Genomic DNA, 16,953 nt, shown 5'->3' with positions numbered 1-16,953 from the left:
AACCATATCATTTCTTATTTAATCAAACGTATACCGGTTTTCGGAATAACCTAGAGTTCCACTGGTAGTTCAACGAATAGAAGCCATGAATATCTCAGTTCATAGGAAGCATTCATAGTATCACATTTTCAGGAGATCGAATAGGATGTATAGTGTGTTTCATAAGTGCGATAAAATCATAATAGGTACACTAATCAAATGATAGTTCAGTAAATCCCATAAACCATACTGTAGTGGAGCTTTTTAAACTCGTATTTTAAAATCATCGTATAAAGAGTTAACCTAAGGGAACATCTTAGGGCCTGAGAGCCTACCCAAGAAAGTTCGGGGCCACAGGGCCTACCTAAGAACACATATTAGGGCCACAGGGCCTACCCGAGAATGATCTCAGGGCCGTAGGGCCTACCTAAGAGTCATATTAGGTCCATAAAAATTTTTCGGCTTGATCAAAGTTGTACTTTACAAATCAGTATTTCCAAGATACAATTTATATCGTGATACAAATCCATAAGCCATCACCATTAAGTCAGTACATCATAAAACAATAACCATGGATTTCAGTGTACCACATGTTAAAACAATAAAACAATTTATTAATATATCGGGAACACACTAGAGAATCCAAGTAATTTTTCAGAGACATTTTGTAGTTATCAGTATGGATAACATGAAATTTGTGTAATCTGATCGTATTCCAGGAACGAGGTCCTATTGAAGAGAATCGATTATTAACCAATCTAATCAAACATCTAAGGCTGATACTTTAGAATCACTTTATGTTTTCATATGCATCAGGAAAGTGTTCAGGAACCTTTATACAACATAATTCTAGATTCAGATTTACTGAGAGTGATTTCATTACCTAAACAATTAGGGGTATTCAGGAATATACTTTGAATTCATAGGATTTCAACCAAATTGAACCAAATGAGGTATTCAGAATCTTTTCCTTCTGCGTTACTTGCGTTTTCAAACATGACCGACGTGATTTTAGATGACAATATAGAATCGAAGATTCAAGTCATTTACAATTTATGACTATCGATCGTATTATCAAACAACTCGAGTTACACAACTCCCAGATTGGTGTATGTCAACAAGTCAATTCATTATCCTTCCAGGTATTCACTCTTTAATACCATAATGCATATTCATAGATCATCCCCATAATCATCGCTGAATAGATCTTCCAACGATCTTTATTTCATTTTCATGTTTCAACGATATCAGAAAATACGGACGTACTTGATTCATGGTTCATGACCCATAAGGACAATTCATCATGTAAGTTCAATAGTGTTTCCCAAACTCATACAATCACTTATTTAATCCTCAATCATTGAGGCTACTTAGTTCGTTTAGCAAGCAAGCCTATCTCGGTTACTTTAGAGTTTTCCAGATTAATTCAAATGTTTCTGAATTTCAGATACATGTTGTACTTCCTTTTAGTTCAATTTAGTCATATAATAAAGTCATTATGGTATTTGTGGTTGATTTGTCTCGCGAATACCCACATATTAGTACCGTATACGCTCTAGAGTTGAGCTGAGCCAAGTACTTCCCGAATTATCATCGATCCAAATTTGAGAAGACGAGCAAACATTAAAGTGGTGCTTATATCATTCAGGTAATGATATAGCACTAGCGTTGGTTGATCACTTAAGTTGCGTTCCATAACTTCTACTGGTAGCACAACATCCATGTTTATTTGGATTTCTTAATTAATCCAAGACATTTACTTATTCTAGGTCATAAGGGTATTTTGGTCATTTTGGTACTCAGTTTTATTCTATTCATTTCAGAGCTCAAGGGTATCCAATCATTCCTGAGCTTGGTGAAATTCTTGGTCATTTGCATTCTAAGGATATTCTGGTCATTTTACAGATACAATGTATTACAATCATTTCCTTCCGTCCGATCTTATTATCAAATTCAAACTTATCATTTATTTCAGTCATTTCGAACAATTCTGTCAAGAGAGCACCATCGATAAATTGTTCTTCATGAATTTACTCATAATTTGGAGATTTACGGATTATCAGAATTTTTTTCGTATAAACGTATAACTTAACGATGAAACTAGTAATTCATCGATTTAAGCATGTCTTCTTGAGTATTTTTCTAATCAGGGTCAATTTGGGCTACTTTTCCCTCTCAAGGGTAATTTCGTAATTTCTTAACCATATAATTTCGGTATTAAAATTCTTAACAAAAATACTTATAATTCAGAGATTCTAGGGTTTATCTCTTTTTCGAATAATCTTTAAACTTTAAAATATTCCTTATCAAGCTTCTAGTATCTTGTACAAGCCATCTTGGGTTTAGAAATCAGTTATCCAGATTTCTTAAGCAAAACTAGCATTTCTTATGCACATCTGTAGTTTCATCAGATCAATATGTATTTACAAACTTCTTATCCAACTTTCAGGGTCAATTCTTATCTTTTTACAACATAAGGGTATTTTCGTAATTTATCACTTAAACCGGAGTATTTTCATACTTTATCAAATGAGATAATTTATACATTACATATCCAATGCTGATTCCCATATCACTTAATCTGATAACTTGTAATTGAATTCAAACCGTCTTTCAATTTCTTATACTAGTCATCTAATCCATATTCAGATACCGAGTTTTTACAATATTCAAATCAAGTGTAGAACTTCATTAATTACACATATTAGACCAAACATTTTCATTCATGCATTTACCAATATTCACATGTTCCATAAAGCATAAAGATGTAGTAAAACATTACCTCGATTTTTGTGACATACTAATCGACCATAAAAATTCCATTCGAACGCCCTCGATCTTAAAACCATCTTCCAATAATTCCTCAGATGCATATCAACAGAAAATACATAAACAAATAAAGCTTAATTTCTGAAAAACGGATCGAATCAATGATAAATCAATGAAAATCATCTTACCGGTTCGAATTTGGCGAAACAGACCCCAAAAACAGATTCAGGACATCAAAATATATGAAATATGACTTTTAAAAAATTTTGACTTTCCGGTCAAAGTCAAAGTTAACGGGTTTCACTGGCAATTTCGAGGTTTTTGGGTCTGAATTTCGAAAAACAGACTACAGAATCGGACTCAGAACGTCGAAAAACGTCAGAATAGGTACACCTGGTCAAAGTCAAAGGTCGTTCAATGCCCGGTCAACGTCGGTCAAAGTTTTGGTCAATAGTTGTCAACGTCGGTCAACGGTCAACAGTCGATCGTTTTACACAAATATCACCTTAACAGAAATTAATTACAAAATTAGCCACCTTCTAAAAAATATTTACAAAACTAACACCCGAATTTTACACAAATATCACCCTAACAAAAATTAATTACAAAATTAACACCCCTACCTGTAGTGGCGGCGCGTGCGATGCGTGAACAATGATACGGTGTTGGAAAAATTCCTAATAATTATTTTAAGGTATTTTGAGACACTTATCGAGCTCGGTTCACAATTTTGAACGGCAGAGAGCTCGATTCCGAAACATCAAAAACTTTGATTTTCTCACCCCTCCACGCGTCGGCGACGACAGAGAAACGGAGAGCACCGGTGGACTCGAAATGATGCAAGGAACACGATGATGCGGGATGTGTTGAAAACGGATGGTCAGATCATCGTGAATCGACGAAAAACTAACTGAAATTGAGTTAAAACCGGCGATACTTCCGACTAAAATTAACGACGAACGACGACGATTCACGACGAAAGGTTTGAGGGGTTTTGTTCATCGGTCGACAAAAAACACGATGCTGGTTTCGGTTCGTCAATCGGAGGTCGAACGACGAGTAGATCGGAGTTAAAAGGAGGGTTGATGGAGGAGGAAAAATGCCATCGCAACACGGAGAGAGAGTTTATAATTCTCTCCTAGAGAAAAATGGTTAAACTATGAGTTTAGCTACTGAACTTCCTGCACTTCTTAAAATGGTCTGCCAACTATACGATTTTTCAATTTAATTCTCAATTTTCATCCAATATACCAATTAAATTCAATATTTTATAATTTCTTAATTTTAGCCCCTAAATTGAGGTGTTACAATCCAAGCCACTGGTTTCGACCTTATAGATCCTTCAATGGCTATATTGGTTCCCGAGCACAAAATTTGAGTTCACTTTGACATATAGAATAAAGTACAATTGTTAAGTTTACGTCTAAATCTGAAAATAAAATAAGATATATATCAATTCACATTTTGCTCGTAAAATATACCATATGCGTCTATGTTTTGGAATATTCCCACTTCTGTTGAATATAATTCACTACGGTAGGCTAATGGTGGACCCTGGTTTTAAAAATATGAGTAAATTACGTGTTTAGTACCTAAACTATTAATTTTTATCTGTTTTAATACTTAAACTTTTAATATTTTCAAAACTTTTAAATTTTTTTGTTTCATTTTAGTATTCCACTGTTAAAAACTTCTTTTTGTTTCATTTTAGTACACTGTTTAAAATTTAACGTTAAATTTTGAAAAAAACTTATAGTTTAAGTACTAAATGCGTTGAGTTTTTAACGGCGAATACAAAAATGAATAAAAATTAAACTTTAGATATGATTTTAAAAAATTAAAAATTTAGATACTAAAATAGACTAAAACTAATAACTTAGTTAGTAAATGCGTAGTATACACTAAAAGTTATAATATATGTCTTTTGAGTAACTAGATATAATATTATTTATTGAAGCAAAATATTATTTTTCTATATAAATTTAAAATGCCTTAAGCTATTCATAATTCTAATTTAAAATGTTTCAATTCTTTAATACGCTTCCTTGTCATTTTTCATTTTATTGCAGCAAATTTGGAGATATTTTTGATGAAGAATTCTTTATACATGCACTTAGAAATCATGTGAATGTGGTCAGAGAGCTCCCTGAAGATGTACTTCAGACGTTTGACAATAACATTAGCAACATTGTTAACTTGAGAGTAAAAGGTTGGTCGAGTCCGGCTCATTACCTTAAGAAGGTTCTTCCAAAACTAAAGGCAATGGGGTATGCATTTTACTCTTTTCTACCATGAGTACCCAAATTTTAATTCCCTGGGGAAAAAGAAACAGTTAGAAAATTAGATCAATGACAATAATCTTGCAATTCCTTTAAATTGTAAATGAGGAGCAGGTGAAAACTTTGGTGGCCTGGTGTAGCAAAGTATATTGACCTCTACACGAAACACAATTTCTGACTAAAGGATAATGGATAAGAATAATGTCTAGTGCTGTAAAAACTTTCTGAACTAGTTGGATCAGTTAAGAGGATCCTTCTCAATTCCTTTTGGTTTGGGAAAGCTAAATGAATTTCAGAACAATTTCAGCATTCTGAGTAAGGAGGAAAGATTTACTAAAGTTCAATTTTCAAAAAACTGATGGGAAGTGCCCCAAAATTGCCTTCAAATTGCAGCATTTATACTTCTAGAAAAAGTTCCAAAAGGTCAAAATTAGTCTTGCCAATTATATATTCAGCACATGACATCAATTTCATCTCTAGATTGCTCATGGTGATCTCTTTACTATCAAAACTTTCATGTTCAGAGGAAATCAATTATTGATAGCATTGCAGTTCTTCAATTTTGTTTATTTCACTAAACATGCCTTGTGATGGTTAGAGCAAAATCTTATCTAATTTTGCTGTATATATATTTTTATATATCTGCAGAAATTTGAGGTCTTTAATTCTTTTGGTATTACATATATTCGTTGTAGAACATCTTTATATGTTGCAAATTGCAATACCTGAGTTATGTTTAGTGAGAGCTGCTAATATTTTAGAGATGTACGGTTATCATTTCTTTTGTATCATCTACTCTTCCCCATGCTCAATTTCTAACAACAGGGAATATGGTTTGTTGAAATTGATTTATAACACATAACATGTAAGGAGTTAATTGCTATATGATTTCAATTTTTCAGGGCTGTTCGCATTGCACCCTTTTCTAACAGGTTGGCATATTTAGTTCCTTCAAACCTACAAGGGCTTGGATGCTTATCCAATTTTGAGGCACTGAGGTTCTCTGAACCTATTCGGATGCTTGCTGATAAAATGGTTGAGAGGACGCTCAAGAATAGCTCCCATAGTGGAGGAAATTATGTTTCAGTGCGTCTTCGGTTTGAAATGGTATTTTTCTTGTTCCTTGTACACGGATGAATAATTCATTGACTCTTGAGTTCTCTGTTTAGCCACTGTGCTTTATTTTTGAAAGATATTTTTCTTTGGGAAGGATATGGTTGCGTTTTCATGTTGTGAATATGATGGCGGGGAAGAAGAGAGACGAGTAATTTCCCTATAACCAGATTAGTGAGAATGCGAAATAAAAGCGGAAAAATAATACCCGAAATTGATAACGGAGTTCAGCCAATTTTGCCTACGTCTCCGGACTGCTGCAGATCTTTTACTAAAGAGAAAATTTACAGGTGTTTACAAAACACACTTGAGAGAGAACTAGAAGATTTTGGGATGATTTTGAAGCTTAATGAGCTAGGGTATTTATAGTTGAAACTTAGGGACTAATCATTAAAAATACCCTAAAGTTCAATGACTCAATTTTGTAATTATCCCTACTACAAAATAATAAAAAAACTTAGCAGCCCCCCACTTGTTTAATTATAAGCCGCCGACTGCTTGCTTTGAATTTCAACAATCTCCCACTTGAAGACTGATTTTAATCTGTCTTCACACCTCGATCGATGCAACAGTATTTCTGGTCTTGTTATTCTAGCATGCCAACTGAAGTTGAACACAACTTCAGTTTGTCCGTAGTCACCGTCTTTGTGAACATGTCTGTCAGATTTTGAGCACCGCTAATCTTTTCAAGTTTCAAAATCCCATCTTCCAGAAGAGACCGAATAAAATGATATCGCAATTGTATGTGCTTCGTCCTGGAATGAAAAGACGAATTCTTTGCTAGATGGATAGCACTTTGACTATCACAGTACAATACATTGTTTTCTTGTTTCTTGCCTCACTCTTCCAAGAAACTTTGGAGCCAAACCATCTCCTTGCTGGCTTCTGTAACAACGACATATTCTGCTTCAGTTGTGGAGAGAGCAACTATCTTCTGTAGTTGAGAAACCCAACTCACTGTAGTTCCTCATAGAGTATAAACATACCCTGTAGTGATTCTGCTGATGTCGACATTTCCGGCTAAGTCAGCATCTACATAGTTTGTCAGTATCGTATCTCCACCTTTAAAACAAAGTGCTTTGTTTGTAGTACCCCGCAGATATCTAAGGATCCATTTAACTGCTTCCCAGTGTACCTTGCCCGGATTATTCATGTACCTGCTAATAGCTCCTACTGCATGGGCAATATTTGGTCTGGTACAAACCATGACATACATCAGACTTCCAATTGCTGAGGCATACAGCACCTTCACCATGTGTGCACGTTCTTCCTCCGTCTTTGGTGGCTGTTCTTTGGAAAGTCTGAAATGAACACCTAAAGGTGTACTTACTGGTTTAGCATCTTGCATGTTGAACCTGGAGAGTACTTTTGTTGATGTACTCAGCCTGTGATAACATCAAAGTCCCCGACTTTGTGTCTCTCTTAATCCTCATCCCAAGAATCTGGTTTGCAGCGCCCAGATCTTTCATAGCAAACTGCTTCGACAATTTTTGCTTCAAGTTTATAATCTCTTGCATGTCTGAGCCTGTAACGAGCATGTCATCAACATACAACAATAAAATAATGAAGCTGTTGTCGAACCTCTTGATGTAGCAACAATGATCAGCTTGGCATCTGGTAAAACCATTGCTACTCATGAAACTATCGAACTTTTTGTACCACTGTCTAGGAACTTGTTTTAAACCATACAAACTCTTCTTCAACCTGCATACCATATTTTTCTTGCCTTCCTCTATGAAGCCTTCTGGCTGCCTCATATAGATTTGTTCCTCCAAATCACCATGAAGGAATGCTGTCTTTACATCTAACTGCTCAAGATGTAAATTTTTTGCAGCTACAATTTTCAACACCAGTCTAATTGTAGACAGTTTTACAACTGGAGAGAAAATTTCATTGTAGTCAATACCTTCCTTTTGCTGAAAACCTTTGACAACCAATCTTGCTTTGTAGTGTTTTCTCCCATCGTGCTCTTCTTTGATCCTATAAATCCACTTGTTGTGGAGCGCTTTCTTGTCTCTGGTGGTAATTCATCTAATTCCCACGTCTGATTTGACATAAGCGAGTCCATCTCATCTTTCATGGAAGACTCCCACTTGACTGAATCCTCCATCTTCATTGCTTCATCATAGCACTCTGGTTCACCATTGTCAGTTAGCAACAAGTAGTGCAAAGAAGGAGAATAACACTGGGTTGGTTTAGGAATTCTGAAGGAACGTCTCAGTTCTGGTGTGCCTGGTTCTTCTTGAACTGTCCCAGGACTGATTTGAACATCATTTCCAGAAATCTCCTCGAACTCAACAAATTCCTTTATTTCAGCTTCGATATTAGAGCTACTTAATTCTATGGTTGCCTTGTCTTTGTACATCACATTCTCAGTGAAAATAACATCTCTGCTTCTGATGATCTTCCGATTTTCATAGTCCCAAAATCGGTAACCGAACTCATCACCACCATAACCAACAAAGACACATTTGTTGGACTTGACATCAAGTTTACTTCTTTCAGCAGAATCTATGTGTACATAAGAAATACAACCAAACACTCTTAAGTGTGAAAGGTTTATTTCTTTCTTGCTCCAAACTTCCTCTGGTATTCTTCCATCCAAAGGAACTGAGGGCCCACGGTTGATCAGGTAAGCTGCAGTGTTGATAGCTTCAGCCCATAGAAATTTGGGTAATCCGGCATGTATCCTCATGCTTCTGGCACGTTCATTCAGAGTTATGTTCATGCTCTCTGCTACGCCATTCTGCTGCGGTGTCATGGGAACTGTTGTCTCCATCTTGATCCCATTGTTTACGCAGAAATCTCTGAATCTACGATTTCTGTACTCTCCTCTATTGTCAGACCTCAATCGCTTGACTTTCAGACCAGTCTCATTTTCCACAATGGCCTTCCATTTTCTAAAGGTATCAAAGACTTCTGATTTCTTCTTCAGAAAATAAACACACACCTTCCTTGTTGAATCATCGATGAAGGTGACCTAATATAGTGAGCCTACAAGGGATGGAACTGGAGATGGTCCCTATACATCAGTATGAACCAACTCTAACTTTTCTGCCTTGGGTGTCTTGCCAATCTTTGCAAAACTAACTTTCTTTGGTTTTCCAAAGATTCAATCCTCACATAGTCCGACATCTACATTCTTTAGATATGACAGCTTCCCTTTTTGACAAAAGCGTCTTCATCCCTTTCTCGTTCATATGGCCAAGCCTTTGGTGCCATAGGTTTGATTTTCCATCAGCATCTGTGGCTGCAATGATATTCTCTAAATTTGAGGTTACATAGAGAGTACCAGTTTTCTTACCATGAGCAATGACGAGTGCTCCTTTGGTAATATTCCATTCACAGCCTGAAAAGGTTGTGCTATATCCTTCTCCATCAACCTGTCCTACAGAAATCAAATTTCTTTTGAGGCCAGGAATATGTCTCACTCCTTTCAGCGTCCAGGTGGTCTGGTTTGGCAACTTTAATAGGATGTCTCCTTTTTCGACGGTCTTCAAGGTTTCATCATCAGCTAGATGAACCTTCCCAAAATCACTATTGACATAGTTCTCCATGATTTCTTGGCATGGGGTGGAGTGGAAAGATGCCCCTGAATCCAAGATCCATGATTCAATCAGACTATTGACGCTTAGAATCATGGCATCACATGTCTCCTCTGTCACGTTGGCAGATTCCTGTACGCCGGTATCTTTCTTCGGTGCTTGTCAATCTCTTTTAAAGTGACATTTCTTGCCACAATTATAACAGGTATAATATTTCTTTCCCGTTCTTGATTTTCCCCTTCTGGATTTGGAACTACCACGATTTGAATTTCTTTATGAAGTTCTCCCTCTGGACTCCGTGTGCAAGGCTGAGGAGGTTGATGCTTCACCCGATTCTCTTCGTCGAATTTCTTCGCTCAATACCAGATCCCGTACATCGTCGAATTTTAATTTGTTGTTTCCCGACGAGCTGCTGACTGATGTAATAGTAGCATTCCAACTGTCTGGTAGAGATGATAAGAGAATTAAAACTCGAACTTCATCATCGAATTCAATTTCTACTGAACTCAACTGGGTTGTGATTGTGTTGAGTTCATTTAGGTGTTGTGTCATTGATGCCCCTTCTGTCATTCGTAAATTGAATAATCGCATCATCAAGTGCACTTTGTTTGAGACTGATGGCTTCTCATACATACTGGAGAGAGCCGCCATAAGACCCGCCGTGGTCTTTTCCTTTGCTATGTTGAAAGTAACATTGCGGGATAACGTCAATCGGATAACTCCGAGGGCTTGTCTGTCGAGAAGGGCTCAGTCTTCATTTTTCATGCCCTCTGGTTGTTTTCCTGAGAGAGGTTGATATAGATTTTTCTGGTACAAAAAATCTTCAATCTGCATCTTCCAAAAGCCAAAGTCCGCACCATCGAACTTATCAATTTTCACATTCCCTTCGTCTGCATCCATCGCTCCCACTCGAATCTGGCTTCGTTTGGATCATTTCTGACAATTCTTGTGAACCACCGTGTATTAAAACACCTCCGTCGACAAATTCGTATCGCCGATAAAATTTTTCTATTCACAAAATTCCCTATTCACGTGAATATTAATGAATAGTAACCTTGTAAAAAATTGACAAAATTCACAACCAAAAGCTCTGATTACCAGTTGTTGGGAAATAAACGAGTACGGGTAATTTCTCTATAACCAGATTAGTGAGAATGCGAAATAAAAGCGGAAAAATAATACCCGAAATTGATAACGGAGTTCAGCCAATTTTGCCTACGTCTCCGTACTGCTACAGATCTTTTACTAAAGAGAAAATTTACAAGTGTTTACAAAACACACTTGAGAGAGAACTAGAAGATTTTGGGATGATTTTGAAGCTTAATGAGTTAGGGTATTTATAGTTGAAACTTAATGACTAATCTTTGAAAATACCCTAAAGTTCAATGACTTAATTTTATAATTATCCCTATTACAAAATAATAATAAAAACTTAGCACCCCCACTTGTTTAATTATAAGCCTCCGGCTGCTTGCTTTGAATTTCAACATAATTCATTGACTCTTGAGTTCTCTGTTTAGCCACCGTGCTTTATTTTTGAAAGATATTTTTCTTTGGGAAGGATATGGTTGCATTTTCATGCTGTGAGTATGATGGCGGGGAAGAAGAGAGACAAGAGATGGATATTGCACGAGAAAGTTGGAGAGGAAAATTTAGGCGAAGGGGCAGAGTTATAAGGCCAGATGCAAATCGTGTGGATGGAAAATGCCCATTAACTCCTCTGGAGGTATCCAACTAGAACTTGTTTTGCTCCTTTTTATGGTAGGGCATAAGTTATTCATGAATGTTCACTAATTTATTGATCTGTTAATTTGGTCCTGTAGGTGGGAATGATGCTTAGGGGCATGGGTTTTGATAAGAATACATCAGTGTCTGTTGCCGCTGGAAATATTTACGAAGCAGAAAAATACATGGCTCCCCTTAAACAGATGTTTCCACTTCTAGAAACAAAGGATACACTGGCTACTCCAGAAGAACTTGCTATATTCAAGGTACCAATTTCACTTTTAACCTGTTGCTTTGTTAGATCGGCCAGAGGAAAATCTAATAATAATTGCCTCAGACGAGGAAGAAAGAAGAAATCTAGAAATGAATAAATTTTGTAACATTCTAGTTCATAATGCAGGGCCATTCATCTAGGTTGGCAGCACTTGACTACACAGTTTGTCTTCACAGTGAAGTATTTGTCACACACAAGGTGGAAACTTTCCCCACTTCTTAATGGGTCATCGACGCTATTTAGACGGACACGCTAAAACAATTAAGCCTGACAAGAGGAAATTAGCTCTGCTAGTTGATAGCCGCCATATCAGGTATGATTTTAAAGTGTTGTTTTAAAACAGTGAAGTATTTGTTTTAAAGTGTTGTTTTTGGGTCATTTGCAATTTGTGAGTGATCTTGGACTGCTGCCCTAATAGGCACACCCTTCCCTGCCTGAGTAACTTCTTGTTATGTTGCTATGATTTTTCATTTTTCTCAAAGGACCCATGTTCCCCACCAATAATTGACCGAGCCAGTCGCCCCTCACGAATAGATAAAATTCATATATTTTAATTTTTTTTTATATTTTCTATTGATAATCTAAATTTTATAAGTTCGTTTTCCTCTAAAATGTTATAAGTTCGCCCTCCCTATTATAAAATCTTACATGCGTCTCTCTTCCCCACATTTTAGGCGGGCATAGAGATAGGACCCTCTTAATAAATAGAAAACTTAGAAAAAACTTGAACATATTTGTTTCGACATATACTAGCATCCAATACTCACACACGAATCCAAGTCACATCCCTCTTAAGGTTCTTTTATCAAAAACATAACTTAGTTCACTGTAAAACCGTTGCATGTATATGATACAATAACAGTTTATTGTATGTAAATTCCTTTCTACTTTTCTTGAAACTTTTGAATACTGTATTGTTTCTGATTTGGGTATGAAATATTGTTTTCCCCTGATTTTCATTGTTTATATTTTTCTGGAAGGATTATATTGAATGTGCCTCTGCAACTTTGAATATTCAGACTGTTGTCCCACTAAAGTTGATTCAATTTGGAGGGGGAAAAGTCATGTTACTGGCAGCATGCATGCCATATAATGTTATCCACAATTTCTTCATTTCTGTCTCGTAGGCTTTGCTTCGTAGTAATAAAATATGTATATAAAAAGAATAAGAAATGGTGTAGACAACAATCACTGTAGGTATAGCAATGCCTTGCTCGTCATGAATCAGTCAGCCGCTGATAGGTTTGATAATTTTAGATACTATAAATTTGATTATGATAACATGAATAAAATAAAACCATGCTTTCAGATGATCACCTTTTATTACTTTTTTTTTTAAAGATTTAAATCTATATTCATGTGCATACGTGTAGATTACGTGTTCAAATGTAAATCATCAATTTATTCTCTTTATTACCTTAAATATTATTTTATTCAAAAAAATAATTAAAAAATATTTCATAATTTATTTATCCAACACCAAAAAATAACCATAAATTGTTTAGTTCATTAAGAATAAAATATTTTAGTTGGATCCTTTGATTCTGAAAAATTAATTTCCAGTGAAATTCTCATAATGGAAAATATTAAGACATCTTGTTTAGTTAAATTTGTTTAAAATTGTTTACATTAGTTAACAAATTTGTTTCAATATTACAACTATTAAAATTTTCTAATATAACACGTGTGTATATATTAAAGGGTAATTGTACCAGTATCACCTAACTATAGTTCCTTTTCATTTTGACCATCATTTTTGAATTTTTGTCAATCAGGTCACACAATTATTTAAATTCAGTCAATCATGCTACTTGCCTAGCAGTTAATGGAAGTGCTGACGTGACAGTTAATGAAATTGGTATGATTACACATTTGATCCTTAATGTTTATATATTTTATCAATTTGGTCATAATTTTAATTCAATTTAATAAATTTAATCTTTAATTAGATGGTGTCACATGTCACTGTCAGATTAAATAATATTTTATTAATTTTATTTATTTAATTTAGTTTATTTTATATCCAATTAGGTGGTGACACATGCCACCACCTTATTTGATAAGGAAAATGCTCTAAAATATAAACCACTTCTAAGGAGGATTGAACCTATGACCTAGAGCATCTTAAGGCATGCCTATACCACTAAGCTAAGTGTTGAACTTATATTTTTAATATAAAAAATAAGGACAAAATGTTTTTGGATTTATTTGAATTTGTTCAAATGATTCAAAAATGATTCAAAGTTCACAAAACTTGAAAAATAATTTTCAAGTATTTTTGACTTGATATACACCTTAAAGTGTGCTTAGAAACTCAAAATAAGTCAAAATATTCAATTTTTGGAGTAAGGTTTCGAAACCTTCTTTAAGGTTTCGCAACCTCTAAGGCAAAATGTTCAATCGGTCAAAATTTCCTTATGGTTTCGAAACCCCCTGACTGGTTTCTAAATCCTTAGTTTTTAAACCCCTTGTCTGGTTTCTAAACCCCTTATTCCAATGGTCACTTTTTAAAGAGGGTTTCAAAACCCCTTCTAGTGGTAATCATTATGCAAAAAAGGCTAAAATTGAGGGAATTAAAGGCTTCCAATGGCTCCAAAATATTCCAAATGGCTAGAAACGGCCATAAGCTCATTCCATCATATAAAAACAACCTAAGGACACTTGAAGAAAGTTACTACACCTATCCAAGCTTAGAGATCAAGAGAAAAGAATTTTCATTCTTATTTCCTTCATTTTCTCTTGTACATAAGTGTATAGAGTTTAATTGCATATCTTTTGTATCCATTCTTATAAGCTTAATCATTGTAAACACGTACCTAGTGAGGTTTTCTTGTTTACACAAGTTATATTTTTGTTAAAAAGGGGATTGGTTCTAGTTTAGACTTGAAAAACTAGAGAATTGTAAATGTTACTCTTGAGCCTAGAAAAAAAGAGAACAAATTAGTGATTTTGTTAGAAAATCCTTGTGTGGAGCTAAGATAGTGGATGTAGACTTGGTTGAGAAGTCGAACTACTATAAATCGTTGTGGAGCTAAGTGTTGAACTTATATTTTGATATAACAAATAAGAATAAAATATTTTTGGACTTAATTGAATTGGTTCAAATGATTTAAAAATAATTCAAAGTTCACAAAATTTGAAAAATATTTTCCAAGTATTTTTGACTTGATTTACCTCTTAAAGTATGTTTAGAAACTCAAAACAAGTCAAAATGTTCAATTTTTGGAGTAAGAATTTGAAAACTCCTTTAAGGTTTAAAAACCTTTGAGGCAGAATGCTCAAACGGTCAAAATTTCCTTATGGTTTCAGAACTCCATGACTAGTTTTTAAACCCTCTGTCTAGTTTCTAAACCCTTTATTCCAATGATCACTTTTTAAAGAGGGTTTTAAACCCCCCTCTAGTGGTAACCATTATGCAAAAATGCTAAAATTGAGGAGATTAAAGGCTTCCAACGGCTCCAAAACATCCTCAACGGCTAGAAACGGCCACAAGCTCATTCCATCATATAAAAATAACCCAAAGACACTTGAAGAAGGTTACTACACCTATCCAAGCTTAAAGATCAAGAGAAAAGAATTTTCATTCTTATTTCCTTCATTTTTCTCTTGTACATAAGTGTATAGAGTTTAATTGCATATCTTTTGTATCCATTCTTGTGAGCTTAATCCTTATAAAACCTACCTAGAGAGGTCCTCTTGTTTACACAAGTTATCTTTTTGTTGAAAAGGGGAGTGGTTCTAGTTTAGCCTTGAAAAACTAGAAAATTGTAAAGGTTACTCTTGAGCTTAGGAAAAGAAAGAACAAATTAGTGAATTTGTTAGAAAATTCTTAGTGTGGAGATAAGGTAATGAATGTAGACTTGGTTGAGAAGTTGAACTATTATAAATTGTTGTGCCAATTTTTCTATCTTTTATTGCTTCCACACCAAAGATTTTTAAAGGTCAATTCACCCCCTCTTGGCGGTTTTTGGTGGATCGTTTAGAGCCTAAAACTAAGCCTCAATTGATTATATATTACAACATTTCATATCTAATCGGTTATAACTAATGGTAGGAAATTTAAGAGAGAATGCAATCACTTTAACCCTTAAACCAAACCCTATATTCAATTAAATTAATGAAATTAAAAATTTAATTTTAAAACTATAATATATAGATAAATTTTAAAATAATATAAAAATTAACATATTTAAAATGGCAGTTTAGGGTTAAAAATAATATAAAAATTAAAATATTATATATATATATATATATATATATATATTGTATATTTTAATTGATATTAATGATTTTGTTTTATGTAAAAATATAAAAGACAGTTAATGATAAATTAATAAATCTATTATTTTTATCGATTGATTTAATATAATAAAATTTATCTATATATTATAGTTTTTAAAAAATAAAAATTTAATTCTATTAAGGGTAAAGTATATAAATAGTCCTCAAAATTTTAGGTCACTTGCATTTTGGTCACCCAACTTTTTAAACTTGCAATACAGTCATCGAACTTTTAGTTCATTTTCATATTTGTCCATGTCGTTACCTCCCGTTAGTTTTTGTTGGTGTGGCAGTTAACTCCATTTACTCTATGATGTGGCAGCTTCTTCTTCCAACTCAAACCAAGCAAAACCCAAAAAAGATTAAAAAAACTCAAAATTAATTATTTTGTAGAATTTTGGGAACCGAGGTTTGTGTTCAAACTTCCAAAACCTATTTAAAAACACACTATGAGTCTATGAGTTTATTTTTATTACATGTTGTGTTGGCTTCATGAACCAGACCCAGATGCAGAAGTGATAACTTTGTCCCCTAAAACACTGATGGAAACGAGCATATTTGTGTGACATCTGTAACAAAGGGTTCCAAAGAGACCAGAACCTCCAGCTTCATAGGTGAGGCCATAACCTGCCATGGAAGTTAAAGCAAAGAACAAGTAAGGAAGTGAAGAAGAAGGTGTATATATGTCCTGAACCCAACTGTGTTCATCATGACCCGTCGAGGGCACTCGGTTACTTGACCGTAATCAAGAAGCATTTCTCGAGGAAACATTGTGAGAAGAAGTGGAAACGTGAAAAATGCTACGCTGTTCGATCGGACTGGAAAGCTCATTCCAAGACTTGTGGCACTAGGGAATATAGATGTGACCGTGGTACCCTCTTTTCAAAGTAAAACATGCAACAAGTTCAAGAAAGAACAACAAAGTTTCACCAATGTTCCACCATGGCTAGGGGTTCTTTCTTCATCATCATCTTCCTCAATATTCTCC

General features: G+C 34.7%; 1 pseudogene; it reads left to right on the top strand.

Moving 5' to 3' along the window:
* The first annotated feature begins 4,767 nt into the window (after window positions 1–4,767).
* LOC120128856 lies at window positions 4,768–12,127 on the top strand (annotated as a pseudogene).
* The last annotated feature ends 4,826 nt before the right edge of the window (window positions 12,128–16,953 follow it).

This window comes from Hibiscus syriacus, unplaced genomic scaffold (assembly GCF_006381635.1).
Source record: "Hibiscus syriacus cultivar Baekdansim isolate YM2019G1 unplaced genomic scaffold, ASM638163v2 tig00110482_pilon, whole genome shotgun sequence".
NCBI classification, from domain to species: domain Eukaryota; kingdom Viridiplantae; phylum Streptophyta; class Magnoliopsida; order Malvales; family Malvaceae; genus Hibiscus; species Hibiscus syriacus.
Note: the sequence above shows the minus strand (reverse complement) of the source record. Positions and strands in the feature narration are given on the sequence as shown.